The sequence below is a fragment of the Xyrauchen texanus genome, chromosome 44, assembly GCF_025860055.1.
Source record: "Xyrauchen texanus isolate HMW12.3.18 chromosome 44, RBS_HiC_50CHRs, whole genome shotgun sequence".
Lineage (NCBI taxonomy): Eukaryota > Metazoa > Chordata > Actinopteri > Cypriniformes > Catostomidae > Xyrauchen > Xyrauchen texanus.
In genome coordinates this window covers 20,902,967-20,921,597 of record NC_068319.1, presented here as the reverse complement: position 1 = coordinate 20,921,597, position 18,631 = coordinate 20,902,967, and the positions used below count along the sequence as shown (strand labels likewise).

The following is an 18,631-nucleotide window of genomic DNA, read 5'->3' as shown; positions in this document are numbered from 1 at the left end:
TTGAAGTATAGTTTGCATTTGTGTTGTATCTTTCATTCTCCTAACTGTCACCTTTTTTATTTATTTATTTTATTTTGTTTTTTGCTTGCTGAGGGTCGCAAGGCCATATTTTCTGTAAAGCTTCTTTAGAAAAATATTTATTTGAAAAGTGCTAAATACATATATTTTAATTGAATTGAAGATGTTTTTCTTCAGGATTATACATCTAATTTTACTCAATAATTAATGGGTAGAAAAAGATACTCTGTGTTTACATTCACAGTATCCTGTTTACATTTCACAAATAATTTATAATTTGTTTTGGCTTTAGTAAAATGACGAGCCCAATTATATGCAGCAATATAATGATAACTCCTAAAAATCAGCTTATTTAAAAAATCAGACAAAGCGAGAAAACTGTGTTGACGAGATTTGAAATAATAAAATTGTCCTCTGCTTTGGACATCAAAAAGTAAAGGACATGTGCACAACTCTCATGTAAATTGGATAAGCCAGTAAGAATGGCGGTAAATCTGTTTACATGCAACGTGAAATCTGGGTAGGCTAAAGGGCAAAAATATTTCATTGTTGATCACATTTACATGACCACACACATTGTCGGCTTATTATGCATAATTGGGGTAAGAATGTCCACGTAAACGCATTCATTATAAAAGGCAATTATTTAATTTTACAAACAACATTACTTTTTTCTTACACAGTATAAAATATTCTTCAATTAGGCAAAATAAATAGCTGTATATTTATATTTTAGGCAGGGGGCCTTCGCAAGAGGATCATCATTTTTGAGGGTCCTTGGCATCAAATAGTTTGAAAACCCCTGCTTTAAAATGTTACTTTCAAATGCTCAGGAACACTGTTTCAAGTGTACACGCTCTATCAAGAATTACAGCCTAGTAGACTTTTGCCCAGATTTGTACTGGCATACAATCACAAATAAGCTCCCAAGTGCTGCATCATATTGGCTGTGTCCAGAAAAGCTGGATGCTGTTTTTTAATCCAGGCCTTGAGCCATAGCCCTCAGAGTGGTTCAACCAATCTGCTAACTGGTCCTAGCATTGAGCTTACCGATTGAGATGGTATGCTAGATATGATATAACTGCATAACTTGAAATCTCCCCCCTCATCGCATTGCAGGTAAGGTGTTGCCGGCCAACTTCGAGCGTTGCGGTTAAGTATCTGTGCAATTGCGTGGTCAGCTCACAGTACTTTTTTATATCACATTTGACAATTTAGCAAGGTTGAGCTCTTTTGCTAAAAAGCATCACGCAACAATGGGAAAACAGGTCTTTAGCGTGCGATCAAATGTGAGTGAATATTATTGCGTGTGAATGTGAAAAATTATTTGGCCGCACCGGATGTCTGACACCTGTCATCAAAGCTTATGAACTAATACCATCAGACAAAAAACTCCTTATACATCTAACCTTAAATACAAATTACGTTTTAAACTTCGAAAAAACAAACAAGCAGACAAATTAAAATCGACTGACATGTGCGAGTCTCGTAAAACAGTGAAGTATTCATTTTATTTACTATCACTAAGCTATGTCACCTATAGCAGTATGCTGGGCTGGTGAAAAAATATACTCGTGTGACGCACGATGGATGAGTAAATAAAATATTTTAACCGCAAAAGATAGGGTTATTTCATTGCATATTTATCTGACCTTTATGACACAACCATTTTGGTGTTTCTAATTAAAAGAATGGTAAATATCAGAATTTTATTGACATACCCCCATTGTCACCTCACATACTCCAAGGTGTACACGTACCCCAGTTTGGGAAACACTGCTTTACAGGGACTGTACAGCATCACATTACCACTGCAATTTAGACATATGACATGGCTCTTTGAAATGTCAAAAGTGTGCTCAACTACACAGCAGTTCTTCATCATTTGAAAATCATTTGATAAGTTGCTGCTGCAATTACCACTAGAAAATATACACAACCATCTCTTTTAAACAAAATAACACTGCTTTTCCAGATTGATCTCACTGTGAATACTGTGACAGTAGGTCAGAAGTTCTTCAGCTGACTTTGGTCTGTGCTCACAAAAATTCTTACCACTCTATTCACTAAAGCTGGAAGTGTCCTTTAACATACGGCACATGTGAGCTCCAGTTTCACGGTGAAATGGTGTCCACAGAGTGGCGCCAAAATCAAGTTGTTTTTAGTTGTAAATTATGTAATACAGTCAACAGGAATACATGTTTTATTAACCATACCCTAACCCTCAAAATGTTATTTTAGAGGGGAAATGCAACCTCCAAAAAACGCTTATTATTGCTTGTCTGAACACGATTATTTCATGGATTTCATGGGACCTAGAACCTGTGTCTCTGAGGCTCCTTGCATAACATGCTATCTGTAAACACATTTGAATTGATTAAAAAATGTCTGATGGGAGATGGCACTTGTAAGTAACTCAGAATGAGGTCGATGTCAGAGTACAGATACATTTGGTAGCAACATGTACATTTTCTGGGATTATGTTGGCTTTCCGCAGCCAGTAATAGTTAGTAAATAGCAAGTAAATGTTAATTACGCTAAGCAAATAGCGAAGACTTCTGTCAATTAGTATCCATTTTAAGCCTAATTTACATAGAAAGGATGTGTGTTTGCTCTGAAGGGAATGATAATGACTTCATTTAAATGCATATAGTGCAGCATTTTACCACCGTAGATATTGCAGAGCCTTGTTAAACTGGAATGCATGCAATATGAAAAAGATACATCGCACAGCATTTAAGTGAATTCGCCCCACATTCCTTCAACTATGTCTCAGAGCTTGGCGAGCAGTCATCTCTCCACGTTTGCTATCAAAAACCCCAAACAAAAATAAAAAATATAACTTTATGTATAATTTCACAGACATGTACTGTAGCATTCATGGTGTACATTAAAGGTATAATATAACAAAAATGAAAATTCTGTCATCATTTGCTCACCCTTGTGTTTTTCCAAATGCATATGACTTTCCTTCTTCAGTGGAACATGAATAGAATGTATTGGGGGTGCGATGCAAGTGACTGGTGATTGAGACTAACATTCTGTGTAATATCTCCTTTTTTCCACAGAAGAAAGCAACAAGAGAATGAGTAAATGATGCAGAATTTACAATTCAGGGTGAATTTTTCCTCTACAAGTGTGCATTGGTAGGTATAGGTGCCATTCACCTGTCAGATCTCCACACTGTGGTGCCAGGTGCACTTCCGTCACCCTGTGATCCACCCCAACAGGGTTCTCAACATCATCAGCCCCAACTCATTCCTACCTATTTCCAGCCGGCTGGGCTCAGAGGCCCTTTGGTCTCTGCAGCGCCTTTGTGTGCTCCCCAAATGTATCCCTGGCTGGGCATTCTTTTAAGGGATTATCCTGGATCAAGAATTTATCTGCCGTGTCACTGTAGCTCTGTACTATCTGCATTCCAGCTTTGCTACATTGTGGCCACCTTCATGTGCACACACAGCCTTAAACTCTGCAATGCCAGCCCAACTGCTCCTGCTTTGGGTAAATAGTGCAAAGGTCCAGGAGGGAACCAGAAGTGGTATAAAATAAGTTGTCACATGAATTTTGAGATAGAGGTATTTGTCCCAGTTAGATTCATGGAGTGTACTAGGCATGCATTTAGCATAAATGAGGTAAATGTAATCTTAAAAACTTGACTACACTGTGAGTTTTTAGCAGGGCATTAAAGAGCACAGATGCTGGCATGATGATTGCAAAAGAGCAGTTATTTGCTGGGAGTTACTCAAGTAAGCAGATTCAACAACTGCACTTCACCAATGCAGAGACCACATAGACATTGTCCTTGCTGCTGATTGTGTCTGTTGCACAGTTAAAAACTGCTGTCTATGGACACTTAAAGAGTTTAACAGATGGAGAGAGCTCCCAAGATACAGAAATTAGACACAGCATTGGGATGCTGGAAAGACTTCAGATTCAGAAACTGTCATATTTTATGCCGTATAAATGACCTATAAGGATTTTTACTCAGTGTATAGCACTAATAAAACGTTTATAAGAATTTACAACCACAGTGGCCCCAAAAAGTATTTCCAACACTTAAAAATGTATGAATTCTTTGCATTTTATAACAAAATATCAAACAAGTGGCATTTTATTTAAAGAAATATACTGTAGCACATGTACATTTTTCAGTCAAGCCTTTTGACAAGATGATGTTTTATGGCTACCCAATTAATCAGGAAATTAATTGTGGTTATGGCTGTTGTGAATATATAATCATGAAAATGTATGATTACAGCATTCCATTTAATTCTACTCCTGTTGCAACAAAGGTTTCTATTTACAATGTGTTTCTGGAGCAGTTGAGTATTCTAACCAATCCCAGACATGTCCTTTGATCAATGAAACAGCAATGGCGAAACAGAGTTGCTTATATTAATCTGTAGGCAGCACAGTTTCTGACAATTTTGGGGCACTAGACTAGATTGCTGTTGTTGATGGGGTGTAATTGCCGACTTGTGTAGCAACCTCATTATTGGTGCTCCTGTCTACAAGATCGATCTTATCATTGGTAATCTCGTCAGTCCAGGGGTACGGGGGCTGCAGCTGATGGAGCCCTAGGCGACTGCCTAATTTGCCTTTAAGCCTAGAAATGACCCTGTCTATAGTCCTATCAGAAATGACAACGATCTTAATGCGCATGTTATAAAAGTACAGTCTGATGCCAGAAATTGCTTTGTTTCACCTCTGTTTGTGGTGGCACATGAAAACGAATGCTGGAGAACCCTCACCTGACAATTGAAAAGAGGTTTTAGAACAAAAAGTATAGTCGATCATATAGAATTATTTTGGACTTGTTACGTGTTGAGCTGCTTACTTGCAATGTGGGCCGTAAAAATAGCAAATGAGCAACATGGCAATGCTCCCATTTTAATCGAGGCATAGACACGGTGTAAATAAGCGATTCATTGTGCCGTGTAGTAGACATTAGTGGTCAATGCCGAAATCCAGAGAGCAGGGTGGCCGATAGGCAGATGCAAATTTAATATAGTAAACAACAAACATAAAATTGCTTAAAAAAACACTTATATAGCACTACATTTACACAATTTCACACAAAACTTCTAAAAAAGAATCTAAAAATAATAATAATGTGTTTTAAATGGTAGATAGCAGTTTCTTCTGATTTCTGTTTAGTCATCAAATTTTAGCACATGAAGAAATTGTTAATATTAGGAAGAAGGAAACAGTACACACAGTAGTCCAGCAACCATGGATGGCATGTCCACATTAACAATCTCATTTACTCAAAAAATACAGAATCAAACCAATTGCACAGTGCACAGTGAATAAGACATTTACTTATCGCATTCGTGAAGCGCTTTTACCTTGAAATTGCACCAGAGAATATTTAGCAGAGATGGGCTACTTCTATTAAAATTAATGGGAGAAATTAGAATGCCCAACTGCAGCCAACGGTCAATGGATGTAGAAAGGAAATCCCACTTTGCAGGTAAAAGAGCCAATCACCTTTTAGATATGGACATTGGCCTATCAATCAACTCAAGAACACGCATGCGCATTAGCTATAAAAGCTGCACTGTCATGACTGGAAATAGCCTACCGAGAGCGTTCCAAACATGGCTGACAGTGGACTGACTTTCTAGAAAGACTTTGGTTGCACTCACGCACTCGTGCGGATTCAGCGAGCAGCAGCAATCTCCTGACAGTTTAAACAGCCTGGATCACCTGCTTGGATTGTGACCACTGACCATCATGATTTGTGAATTAGAGGAACGTTTGATCCTGATCCTGAAGTTTTTATTCTGGTTGATAGAATACCCACTTCAGAGGAAGATATTAGATGAGTGCTCGACGGGAAGTAAACACTGGATTTTCGTTAGGTTCAAGAATTATATCTGTGTAAATGAAATATCTGCATATTTGCAAATGGTATATAATAGAAGTTTTATTGATATTTGCCTTTTACCATTACAAAAGAAAGTTAAAAGTGACAGGGAACTGCTGAGGAGAGGCTGATAGAATACATGCTTTAGAGGTAAATAAATGAGTGCTCCTCAGGATACTGGATTTGCTCTAGTTGTGAGGTTGGTTTATTGCATCTGTTTAAACAACATTTGTGCATTTTAGCAGATGGTATTTATGATATTAGTTTTATTGTTATTTGTATGTTATTAGAACATTTTGTTTAATTAGAAAAGAGTTAAAAGTTACAGGGAACTGGTGTGGAGAGAGAGGGAGAATGAAACTGGCAAAAACTTGAACATTATGAGCTCAAAGGCATCTGCCGCAGCTCTGACATGCGGACCGTTTAAATGATACTGATGCACACCGGCCTAATATTGTAGTGACATGATGCACATAACAACAAAACAAACCGTGACTGGTCATTTATATGTCTCATTGGCTTCACATGCAAGCAGGCGATTTTCGGCACCCACAAGAAAAACAAATCTGCCATCAGGCAATGCCGATAATTAAAAAATCCAGAATATTGGCCAATTTATCAGCTTCGGTGATATACTTTATCTTCATTTATAGAGAGAGCATTCGCAAGGGTGCAAAAATCTGATTATAAAGGGCAAGTTCTAATATTGTGGTATGGCTAAGTGGACCATGCTAACCAGCCAAAACTTGAACCCTTGGGTAACAGTACATCAATGAGATTTGTCCATAATTTTTTTACCAGATCAGGTAGAGATAGCTCCTTATGGCAACAACTGCACATTTTCGCTTTTGTAGATCTCATTGAAATAAAAATTGGGTATTAAAAATAACTACACTCTTCCATATTCTACAGTCACGGCAATAGTTGTGTTATCTGCCATGCAGATAAAGGAGCCAATGAGGGTTGTGAGTTTTTGGTAGCCAAGTTGAATATTAAGTTCATCTTGGATGGATGCTGTCACCAGACATGTAAAAAAAAACTTGATTAAGTGTGCCATTACATTTTTTACATTGTCTTTGTGTCCCCAATGAAGTCAGCATATCATTTCTAATTAACCTCTCCAAAGACAGGACCTTTGTTGGTGAAACATCTTCAAACGAGCATTTGAGACTCTTTAGGGGAGCATGACTTTCAGATAAAGACTGCCCCCATCTCAGGGTTTAAACTACCTCTGTCTTCTCCTCAGAAGAGGCGGAGATGTAACAGCATTGAAAAATCCTCTGATCAGCCTGTCTGTTCTGTATTTTCCTATTATCGTATTAAACTTGAACTTTAAAGACGTCTAGAATATGACATTTATATTCTAATGGAGTCCTCATGTTTCAGTTTCTGAGTTTTCCAAGATCAGATCATTTGTCTGAACTGGATGAGAAATATTTGAGTTCATAGTAAAATCTCTGATGTTTGATTGTAGATGTTGGTATTTTGGAAAATCTTATCACAGTCTGTGGCATTGTTGATATCTCTTCTGAAACTCTAGAGAGAGAATTGAGTGCAACAGTCTGGTTCCAGAAGTAAAAATCACATTAATTTTTTCTTTAGACGCATCGATTTTCAATGCTAACTTATAAAACTTTAAAGACGGACCTACTCTGAGCTCCGAGATTGCTCATCAATGGTATATGCTTTCGTTGAAGCCATCCTTCTGCATTATTTTAACTTCTTGTTTAAAAATCGTCTTTTATAGCAGAATTCCTGTTGAACAACTACATTGCCCATGATCCAGCAGAGAAAGTTTCACCAATCAGAGAACCACTGCCAACATGCCTATGAAACGTGCCTCAGAAAGACCGCCCACTCCCATGGTGCACTCTGAATGACGCATTAAGTCGGTCTCTCTGCACTCTGAAACTTTATATGTGTGTATATCCAAATATTTAGCAATAAACAAACTTTTTTTATAATCAATTACGTCATTCCCAATGCTTCATGGGATAGTAGTCCATGCCATCATGAAAAGATGGTAAGTACACATACTTGAACCTTTGTCTTATATCTGATTTTCAAATACTTTTTTGCCTTAAAACAAAGTCTATAATGTTGAGATTCACCTCGGATCTGCTTGGTTTTGTTTATGCTTTACAACTCTTTAATGAATGGGAAAAATTCTTCTGGAACCCAGACAGCTGAAAAAGTGGGCGAGCACTGTTGCCCTCTATAGATTTAAACAAAAGTCTCAACTGGCTCTTCATTTAATCCCAGCTGCCTAGGAAAAAAATAGATATTGAGAGATATTAATCTCTTTTGAGATTTTCCTTTCTTGTCTTAGCTTTCCAAATATGCATAAGCAGTGCATATACAGTAACTCTATTATATGACCACTTATGCGGTAGCAAAAACAGTAAGTGTCATTAGGAAAATGTTTTCCCTGCTATGATTTTATAAAAGGAATCCATTAGTCAGACCCACTATTGAGAAGCACAGGGGCTGACTGAATAGAGCATTTCAGCTTTTGAAACCATACAAAGAATAATTATTGCCACTACATGCACTGTTTTTAGATTTTATGCAAACAGGAAAAGTCACATTTAGGCTGACATTTAAATGAAAGACTATATCAGGCTGACCAGAGTATGCATTATCAGGTGGGTACATAAAATGAAAGAGTAATGTCTATCACAATCAGCAAGAGAGGCCTCTGTGGTGTTGACAGTACCACCGCTCCCTATAACCAGACTACGCACTCTGCGTAGGGCACCAACTCCATAGGGGGGCACCATCTTACCCTAGGAGGGCACCAGAAAATCCACCGGATGCATTAACTTGCATGTTATATGTTATTCAAGGACCCGAAAGCAGTTGCGCAACACAGATGATTGCTTCACGCTCATATCACACAAACTTTTTTGTACATTACCTATTCCATTATTGTTGTTTCATAAATCGTTTTGTGCCTAGTAATTGCAGACGTGCCAACCTGTACGCATTTTGCATAGCAAGTACGCATTTTGACATCAAATTACGCTGGTACGATCTGTCACTCTAAACTAAGCAAAAAGCTGGTGAAGCCTTTTTGTTAAATTGTGCATGTGCAGTACTCAAGTCTAACAGCAAGAGGCAGCAGCATCTAGCCTGCTGAAAAGCAAAAGAAGAAGAGTTCGACCAATCATAGCGCTGGATTCTTTCTGCCAACTATCAAGCGGGGATGATTGACAAATGCATAATGTCAATAATTTCAAGAGATTGCAAATCGATAGCAACACAAAATAGGTTTTATCCCTCTCGTTCTTCCTCCGTCTGGCTGGGTACTCTAGTGAGGAAGGTGCTTTTATCTCCTTTGCAAAGGTAAATGGGCTGGGGTGGATGTGGAAAGTTGAAATTGTGAACTGAGTTAACTTAACGCAGACCTGCCAAACTTGGGAAAATATTTAACGTTAATTACGTTAGCCTAACGTTATGTAATTTACAAGCTAGCTTGCTTGTTCACCAGGCATTTAAACTGGAAATGTAACGTTAAGTTATATGGTCCGTGTGTCACAGATTGTTAAACCTGATTTTCCATAGTACCGTATTCATAATTATTATAGGAGCCAAACCCGTCACCTTAATGAGAGGAGCAGATCATGTCAGGATGAAAAAAAGCGAGCACATGTGCCGCATAAATAACGTTACCTAGAAAGTTACCGGGAGGTGTGTGTGTGCCTCGAAGTTAAAATAATTATGACGTCAGATGAGGAGGACACTGACAGGGAGAGAGAGAGCAACATACCTAAAAAGAAGTTCCTCAGACGTTCCACACAAAGAATCATGAGCAATGGCCATGCCCCACAAAACTACCAAATCATGCATTTTGCACATTGTGCAATTACTATTTTGACGTCCAAGGAGATTTTTTTTTTTACATTACAACACAAGTTTCTGTAAATACTTTAAAATTAAAACATATATTACAATATAAAAAATACATTATTTACATTTTTATTAAATAATTGAATTAATTTATGGTTATCAGTTTATATAAGCACACATATCATACAATGAAATGTTAATCATAAAAACAATGGTTATAAGCAGGTGTACTGAAACTTTTGACTTTCACTGTATATTATAATATAGCCCAGTGCAGTGCAAGTTTGAGTTCTTCTCAAAAATATATGATATAATAGGCTGTACAATACATGTATACTTTTAAAGCGAGGAATAGATTCTACCAGCCTGATCTCACATTGAAATCGTAAAGAGTAGGTTGACTCTTCAAAAATCAGTATATGCTGACCAAAATTTTAAACACTGCCCCCTGTGGCCAAAGCGGTAAGTGTTGTAGGGCAGTGTAAGCTCCATTTATGTCTAGGAGTGGTTGGCAAAAGCTAGTTATAAAGCTAGTTGTAAAGCTTTACTGAATGTAATACAGTAAATAGGAATACATATTTTATTGACTAATTAGTGGAGTAAAAATGTAATGTTAGAGCAGGGGTCGGCAAACTTTTTGACATGGAGTGCCATTTTTTATTTTCCTGGTCAATGGATGAAATGTGTGCAAAACCCGATGATTATGATATAATCATGATCCTGCATGTGAATTTTCACAGGGCATTTTGTAAAAGTGCTTTAATTAAAGAAATCCTGTCCTTTTGTACAAAATTAGTTTACACAGTTCATGTAACAAATTTGCTTATTTGATTACAGATCACGAAATTGTGTAGAATCTTAAATATTTCTTATATAATGTCATACATTTTTCAAAATCACACAGAAAGGTAATCACTAGCATGCAAGCAACAGTGAGAGAGTAGCAGGCTTATTTATATGACATTTTTCACACCTGTATTCCAATCTACATCTTTATGTAATCCTTCCTCATGATCACGCAGCATGTTTTCATCAGCTGAATGGGAGGCTAAACACCAATAAATTCTGACAAGTCTCGCTTTTCGTGTGCAAGCCATCAGGTTCAGAATTTATATGAATAAAAACAGCTTCTCCTCTCTCGCCATTGCAGGTGTGCCAGTGATTACCCCTCCGCTTGCCAATGCTGACACGCGTGCCATAGGTTGCCAACCCCTGTGTTAGAGGGAAAAATGCAACCTCTGAATTGCGCTTCTGAGTCTCTTGATGTGACGTGCACCCGGTCGGTAAACCAGTGTAAATGTAAACTTGCTGGAGCCATTGCAAACATGTCTGATAGAAGATGGTGCTTGTCAGTGAGTTGTACACTGTCGTCGATCCTAGGGTATCGGAACTTTTGGAAATAGCACGTTGACAACTTTGTGATCATGTTGGATTTTGACATGCAAGTTATGAAGGTCAAAACAATTGACCTCAATTCTCTATACAGTTTTAATTTTGCCTGTGGTGGGAAATTGAATATTCAAGCCAAAGTGAACTACTCAAGGTGGGTACGATGAAAAATGGTTAGTTATGGTATGATTTATTATGATAATCGCTCCCAAAGAATCTGGGGTCAGCTATTATCTTATTTTCTTGAGCTTACATTTCCCCCATGTTGTGCCTGGTGGAAATCAAAAGATGCAATTAGTAGACAAAGAACAATTGCCTGATACATTGCCTCTACGGAGTAAAGTAAATCTGTTGTGGAGCCTAAGCATATTCATTAATCCACAAATACCAAATGACTTTGCTTCACAATTTGCCAGGTGCACAATAGCTAATGAATTCTGCCCTTTTCCCATCCTCATATCTACATGCTTGCTTAATTAAAGCTTTGAGAGAGGATGGACTACACTGATATTTGATTAAGCATGCTGTTTGAAAACACGTTCCTCTATTGCGCTGAAATCTTGGACTATATACGGTACTTGGTTAATTTCCTTCAATCAGTTTAGTTCATATAAAATGTTTGGTTGGTTAATACTAATCTTTGGATAAGCTTTAGGAGGGTAATTAGTACAGAATCAGCTGTATCCAAAGCTGGATAAATTCATAATAATGTTTTTGGTCTCACTGACTCAGTGCTGAAATGGGGTTGCAAATGAATCATTATAATTCATGAGAATGTTGCTCGAGTACTTTATCAGAACATTTTAACAATATGTCAATATATTGATGGCCAAAATAATTATTGAATGAACTACTCAAGTGAGCAGATACTATAATGGAAGATCACTGACTACACAAATGAGACTGCATTTTCAGTGGGAAACTTAATCTGATTTATTTATTTCGAATGAAACCGGATATTCAAGGAGAATATTTTAGGGAGGGACTTCATCTGTATTTGATTAGTTAATTAAAAGTGATCATTATATACAAAGCCAGAATGGAATCAGGTATTTAAAGGAAATGGGTTGAAAAGTTAAAGGGATTCATGATGTTAGTGGAACAAAAAGTTGCTTCAGAGGCAGTGCGAAATATTTCATTTCGATAAATTATTACAAACTTTTTCTTTATTTGGAATAATGCGCTATGGTTAATAGTAGTAAGACAAGGAGTATGCTTTAAGAAAATAAATAACATAAATTTTGATTTCATGTTGACTAAAATACATGTGTATTTTTAAATCCATGTGACTCATTTTTGAAAAAATTAAGGGTTTTCTACTCGTTTAATTTATTTATTAATTTATCCCATTTTATACTATTTTCCTGACAATTATCACAGTGCAGTGATAGCAGGTAATGTCTCCATGGTAAGAACACTAATGTACTACAAGCTGTTTTACCTCAGACAAAAACAGACAAATAACTATAACAATTTTATGAAAAAATAAAACTTTTAATTATTTTTGCTATAAACCTTTGTCATCAATAACTGCAATTGTCTAACTTTATTGAGTAAATTGTATTCTCAATTTACACACTGCAACAGTTTACTAATGTGCTTTATATAGGCTTTATGTATTAGATGTAACAGGAGTCTTAGTGGTAAAGAGTAGTTGCAGGCTTTGTTATCCCAGGGGGGAATTCTGTGTTCTGTTATTTAAAGTCTAATGTCTCCTGACTCAAATTGTAGTTTAATCTCCTCATTAACATGGACAGCTATAATAAAAATTTGCATAGGCTCAGGTAAGGTTCACAGGCTGCAGACCCTTTTAATTACATAATTACCCTCAGTGTTCACTAACAGAGATACAGGCAAACTACATGCAAGCAAAAATGTGCAATCAAATGTTTGTCATTAAAACCATGACAAAGGGGAATTCACTATGTTCAGAGTATTACTGTCTTTTTACCCAAGCTGGATCTCACACGGTTCTGAAAAGGTATGTTTAATTTACACTTGCATTTTGTGGTGTTCCATTATTGCAGTTCATGTTTTGTAGATACTAAATACACTACACTATGGCCCTAATAAAGTGCTTGACATGATCTTCTACTGTTGTAGCCTATCCGGCTCAAGGTTTGACATGTTGTGCATTCTGAGATGCTATTCTGCTCACTACAATTGTACAGAGTGGTTATCTGAGTTTTCGTAGACTTTCTGTCAGCTCGAACCAGTCTGGCCATTCTCCATTGACCTCTCTCATCAACAAGGCGTTTCTGTCCACAGAACTGCCGCTCACAGGATGATTTTTTGTTTGTTTGTTTTTGGCACCATTCTGAGTAACCTCTAGAGACTGTTGTGCATGAAAATCCCAGGAGATCAGCAGTTACAGAAATACTCAAACCAGCCCGTCTGTCACTAACTATCATGCCAAGTTCAAAATCACATAGATATTTTTTTTTTTTCCCATTGTGATGGTTGATGTGAACATTAACTGAAGTTCCAGAACCATATCTACATGATTTTATGCATTGCACTGCTGCCACACAATTGGCTGATTAGATAATCACATTAATAAGAAGGTGTACAGGTGTTCCTAATAAAGTGCTCAGTGAGTGTATATTTTTATAATATAAAACTATATTCATATTTAATTTACTATATTTAAACTACCTGTTTAAAATACATATATAAAGAAATGTAGTGCAGAAAGTGCAGTGCTTCTTCCATAAAAAGAACAAATATGCTTAATTACTCTAAATTATTTGCTATAACAGCATCCATTATCTTTCCATTAGCACAGACTAATCATTACGTTTTGAAATAATCACTTCGTTTGTTTCCGTTTTATGTATTCATTAGCGTTCCTTTTAGTTTGTAGTTACTGACAGTGCAATCAAGGCCTCCAGCTTACTTGAACAAGTACAACTAACAAATATTTGTTATTTTAAAAACAAAGCAATTGTAGACTGAGGTTCAGTGGACACATGGGTCATTTGACATTTGCAGAATATTAGAAAGATTTCTTGTGATGATATATATATCTTTTTTCAAGGCTGCCGCTTTCTCCACCTGACATTTGGCCTCACAAATCCTGTATGCCTATGGGTTTTGTAAATCCTAAATATCGGACTATTACTGGTCAACATTTGATTTAGAGGAAATGGAGAGCTTCATGTGAATTGCAAAGCACAACCGGGGCTTGTGTTTCTAAATCTATTACAGACATCCCAGACATCCTAGTTGCAAAAGCACCTGTTGGTGATTTTCTTTCAATGCCACAACATGCCTCTCTGTGTCATGGATCAGACTGAATATTACCTATGCTGAGAGGGCTTTGACACTGCAAGAGGGAGCGATTGAGTGGAAGGGGTTAGGCTCCAACAGAGCATGGAGTTGTTTCAGAATCACAATGAGGATATCTCCAGCTTCCTGCATGCTTTGGAAAAGCCCACAAACTTGCTTGTAACTTCAATAGATCTATTCCCTGACCTAGTGAGCTGGGTAGGTTCTCACGTAAGTTGGGGCGTAAAGTTCACACTAAGGGCTTAGTAACTATTAGCTAGTTTGTAACTAAGTCAGTGCTTAATTTGGTTTCAACATCTGTTCTTCAAGCAAGACTTAACAAGTCGGGTCTAAGCGCTCCGTAAAGTGATGCTGAGTCTTATAATATGACGTTTACCTGTATTTATCCAATAATCAGCCTTAAAATTTGTACACAGAAGTGTTAAAAAGCCATGAACTTCAATCTGTCTTGTTACAGTTGATATTCAAACCTTGTTTGCTCACATAACTGTCAGCTGTAATAGATTTTATCCCCATTGAAATACGACACATAATAAAAGTAGATTTGATAAATAGTATATTTGCCCTGTGTAAGTAACAATACATAGGAATTGTATGTAAAATAAATGAGTGGTGATTAATACTAATACAACAGGCTGAAAAAATAGACGTTTATTCATTTTAATATCCTATATATATTTTGAATGTGTTGAAACTTGACAACGGGCGACGCACCCTGAAAACTGCAAGGATAGATCAGTTTCATGCTGAAGAGCTGCTTAAAAGTACGTATTTTTCTCTCTCTCGTGAATGTAAATGAGTGTTAATGTCAACATCATACTGTATGTCAACTGTATGTCAAAATGATTGATGCCTGACATGCAAAACATGAGCTCATTGATGTAAAAATATCAGACTGCTTTTTTATTCCATCCGTTAATCGTGGTCGGAGGCTTCCGTAAATATTTAGTTTATACGTAGGGTTATGTCCTACCTAAGTTTAATGGTGCAACACTCAAATATTTAGTAGTGCATAAATTGTGACTTAGTGCCCATTTACGCCACAACTAGGTTAAGTTTTAATTTACGCACAGCTGGTGCAACCGGCCCAAGCCTACATAGGCAGTTGCCTTCTAAGTCAGCATCCTAACCCTTATGGATTCTCATAACTCATCAATATGTGACCATTTTCATGGACAGCCACACAAATTGTGCTCTGTACAGGTTTTACTTGCAATTGAATGCAATAGAGTTTGTAGTTTGAATGTTGCTAAGCTAATGGTGCATACTTTACTAACCATAATAAAAATACAAATCACAGACAAATATTAGGTAAAGTAACCATTTTTTTATTACATTGAACTATTTTCATCCATAATTTTCAGAAGTGAATTTTCATTTGTTCACCTTCAAGTTTTCCAAAACATGTAGGTCTTTCTGTCTTCTGTGGAACACAAAAGAAAATGTTAGGCAGAATGTTCAGTGTCAGTCACCATTCACTTTCATTGTATGGAAAAAGGTGCAATAAAAGAGAATGGTGACTGAGGCTAAGTCCTTTTAGGCCTAAAATCTTCTTATGTGTCCCACAAAAGAAAGAAAAAGAAAAGTAATACATGTTTGAACAACATGAGGGTGAGTAGATGATTACATAATTTATAACTTACACGGTGTAACTTTACACAGAATTGGTTAGTAAGTGATTTTATCACACTCAAATCATGTTAGCACGTATATTACTTCTGTCTTGTGGCTATACTTTTGAAACAGTTTTACATTTTACAGATTCACCCCATTCACTTCCATTGTAAATGCCTCACTAACTCAGATATTGTCTTTTTTTTTGTTTTTATAGAAAAGAAAAGTGCAAGTCAAAATTAATTTTTGTGTGAATCAATATTGTGCCACAAACTTTAAGTTGTCTACCTTTCTTGTTTTCTCTTTTCTACACATTCTTTATACATCCTAGTTCAATATGGCAAGATTGCCCTGTTTTTTTTTTTTTTTTTTTTTGTAGGCCTATTTCTTTAGAAATTGAAAATCCCTACCACTCTATTCAAACAGAATGACAGTAAGATAAACCTGTGATGAGGCTGTTCTTAGTTTGGGTGATTATTGGGTGTGCTTGCTGGAATAGCCAATTGTGGACCTTCAGTGGATTTGATAGAGTTCTGTCAATGTACAATCATTGCTGCATGAACCCTCGCCACTTGAGAACAACCTGTGTTTTCCTGAACGGCACAATAAAATAGCTGTAGTGGATTGAAGAGCACAATCTTAATGAGGGTGGATGCAGCCATCCAAAGTAGGACACAAACTGGGTCCAACCATTTTCAAGTGCTAAAGCAACTTCAGTAGAGAAATACTCTTGAGCAAACAAAGAAAGACTGTTTGTCTAGGTACTGAGAATGTTTTTGTGTTTAATTTGGAATGAGTTTATTTGGAATATGTTTTACATGATCACCATACCTAATGCTTGTGAGTCTGTGTTTGTATCTAGCAACTTCTAGAACACACTAACAAGTTCTTGTTCACACAAACATGAACATTATGTAATCACTTCTTCACCTTTATGTTGTTCCAAACGTGTATGACTTTGTTTCTTACACAGAATACAAAAAATTGATGTTAAGCACAACGTTCCATCATAAGGCTTATTTCTACTTACTGGGCAAACAGGCCTCTTTTAGTTCGCCTAACAATGATGACGAAATGCTGTGACATTTGTGCCAAGGTGATCATTTGGTGATATTTCTCATGTTCGTGCAGATCTCTGAAATTCTTGACCTGGGAGAAATCTGCAGGTCGAAGAGTGTTGATGACTGGTTAAAACTAATCATGGGTGTGGTTTGGACGTGACTTTTTTTTATTATTATTTACAATTGCATGTGCCAGCTGAGGAGTACTTACCTACTATTGTTAAAAATTGATAACTTGTTGATAAAAGTGTTTTAGATTTTGTAAATTAGATTTTTTTTTTTATATGATTCACAGCACAAACTCCACAAAGACAGCATGGCCATGACATATGCATGGATAGGTGTTGTGGTTTTTAGTAAGTCAGATCAGATAACTTGTCACAGATAACTTGTCAAGGGGCTCTGTTTAAGTTTAATAAGGTAAAGCGTTATCCACAAATTATTGGCATTATTTCCCTGACTAGAACAGTATGCTGAAAAGACCTGAGCGTGACTGATGTTGACATTTTCCATTTTCCTTTTTTATTTGTAACCAGTAGCACCTAATAAACATGCAAAAAAATTAAATTCTAGACAAAATAGTTTTCCTATAAATTGATGTCAACATATGTGGACAGTGGGAATAAGTTATGAAATGATATGTATTTGTTTAAATAATATCAAGCTATAGAAAGTCAAATTTCTCTCCATTATGGTTCCATGAGTGTTGGTAATTCATATTTTTGAGATGATACAGATATTACAGGAACAATGTGCATTGGAAAAAGCACAAATAAAAAACTGTTCAAATCAGAATTATTTGACTTGATTTGACTTTTGTTACAAACAAGATAAAGCCAGTGCTGAAGCATTTTACCAATCAGAAATTTGCATAATTAATTCTGATACAAGTTATGGGTAGCATTATTCATTCACTGCCAACCATGTTAAAATAAACTTAACATAATAAATTCTGAATCTAAGTACTGATTACCATTGTCCCATGTCTGCAAAACATGTTGAGTGGTTCAAACATCATCTGCAGCCTGAAATTAAACTTTTGATAGGAAGTTGGATTGAACGCACTTGGCTTCATAGGAAAGCTATAGGATGCTCCCGTGCTCCCTATTAAGATAATTACTTATCCTTTATTATGCTATCTGTCTGGAGTGGTCTCAGAACAGCTTGATATGCACTGTATTTTCATCCTAACTCCATATAAATCCTCTGAAGCAACATTTTTACTCTCTCAATGTGATAATGCAGAGTAAATATAGGATTTCTAATGAAAACCTTGTGCTAAAGCAAGCATTAGTGTACATTGTGTTTAGCAGCGTGGGGTTTCTCGATAAATAGCTAAAAATTAAAAAATGGCATTTCGGATGAATATAGAGACTCAAATCTTTTGACTCAAACAGCTTTCAGTGTAAAAACGTAATGAGGTTTCTTACCAGATGTGATCGATGGCATATTGTTTGGTCACATGACTCAGTACGTTGAAAGATTAACCTTTTACTGACAGCACAGAGTCTCGTGAACTGAGAACAGTCAGCTTAAATGAAAT

At 36.5% G+C, this 18,631-nt stretch overlaps 1 protein-coding gene across 2 annotated transcripts in view; it reads right to left on the bottom strand.

The window, feature by feature from the left end:
• gfra2b (GDNF family receptor alpha 2b) overlaps positions 1 to 18,631 on the bottom strand; it is an 82,336-nt gene that overhangs the window by 60,896 nt on the left and 2,809 nt on the right. The window lies entirely within an intron of this gene.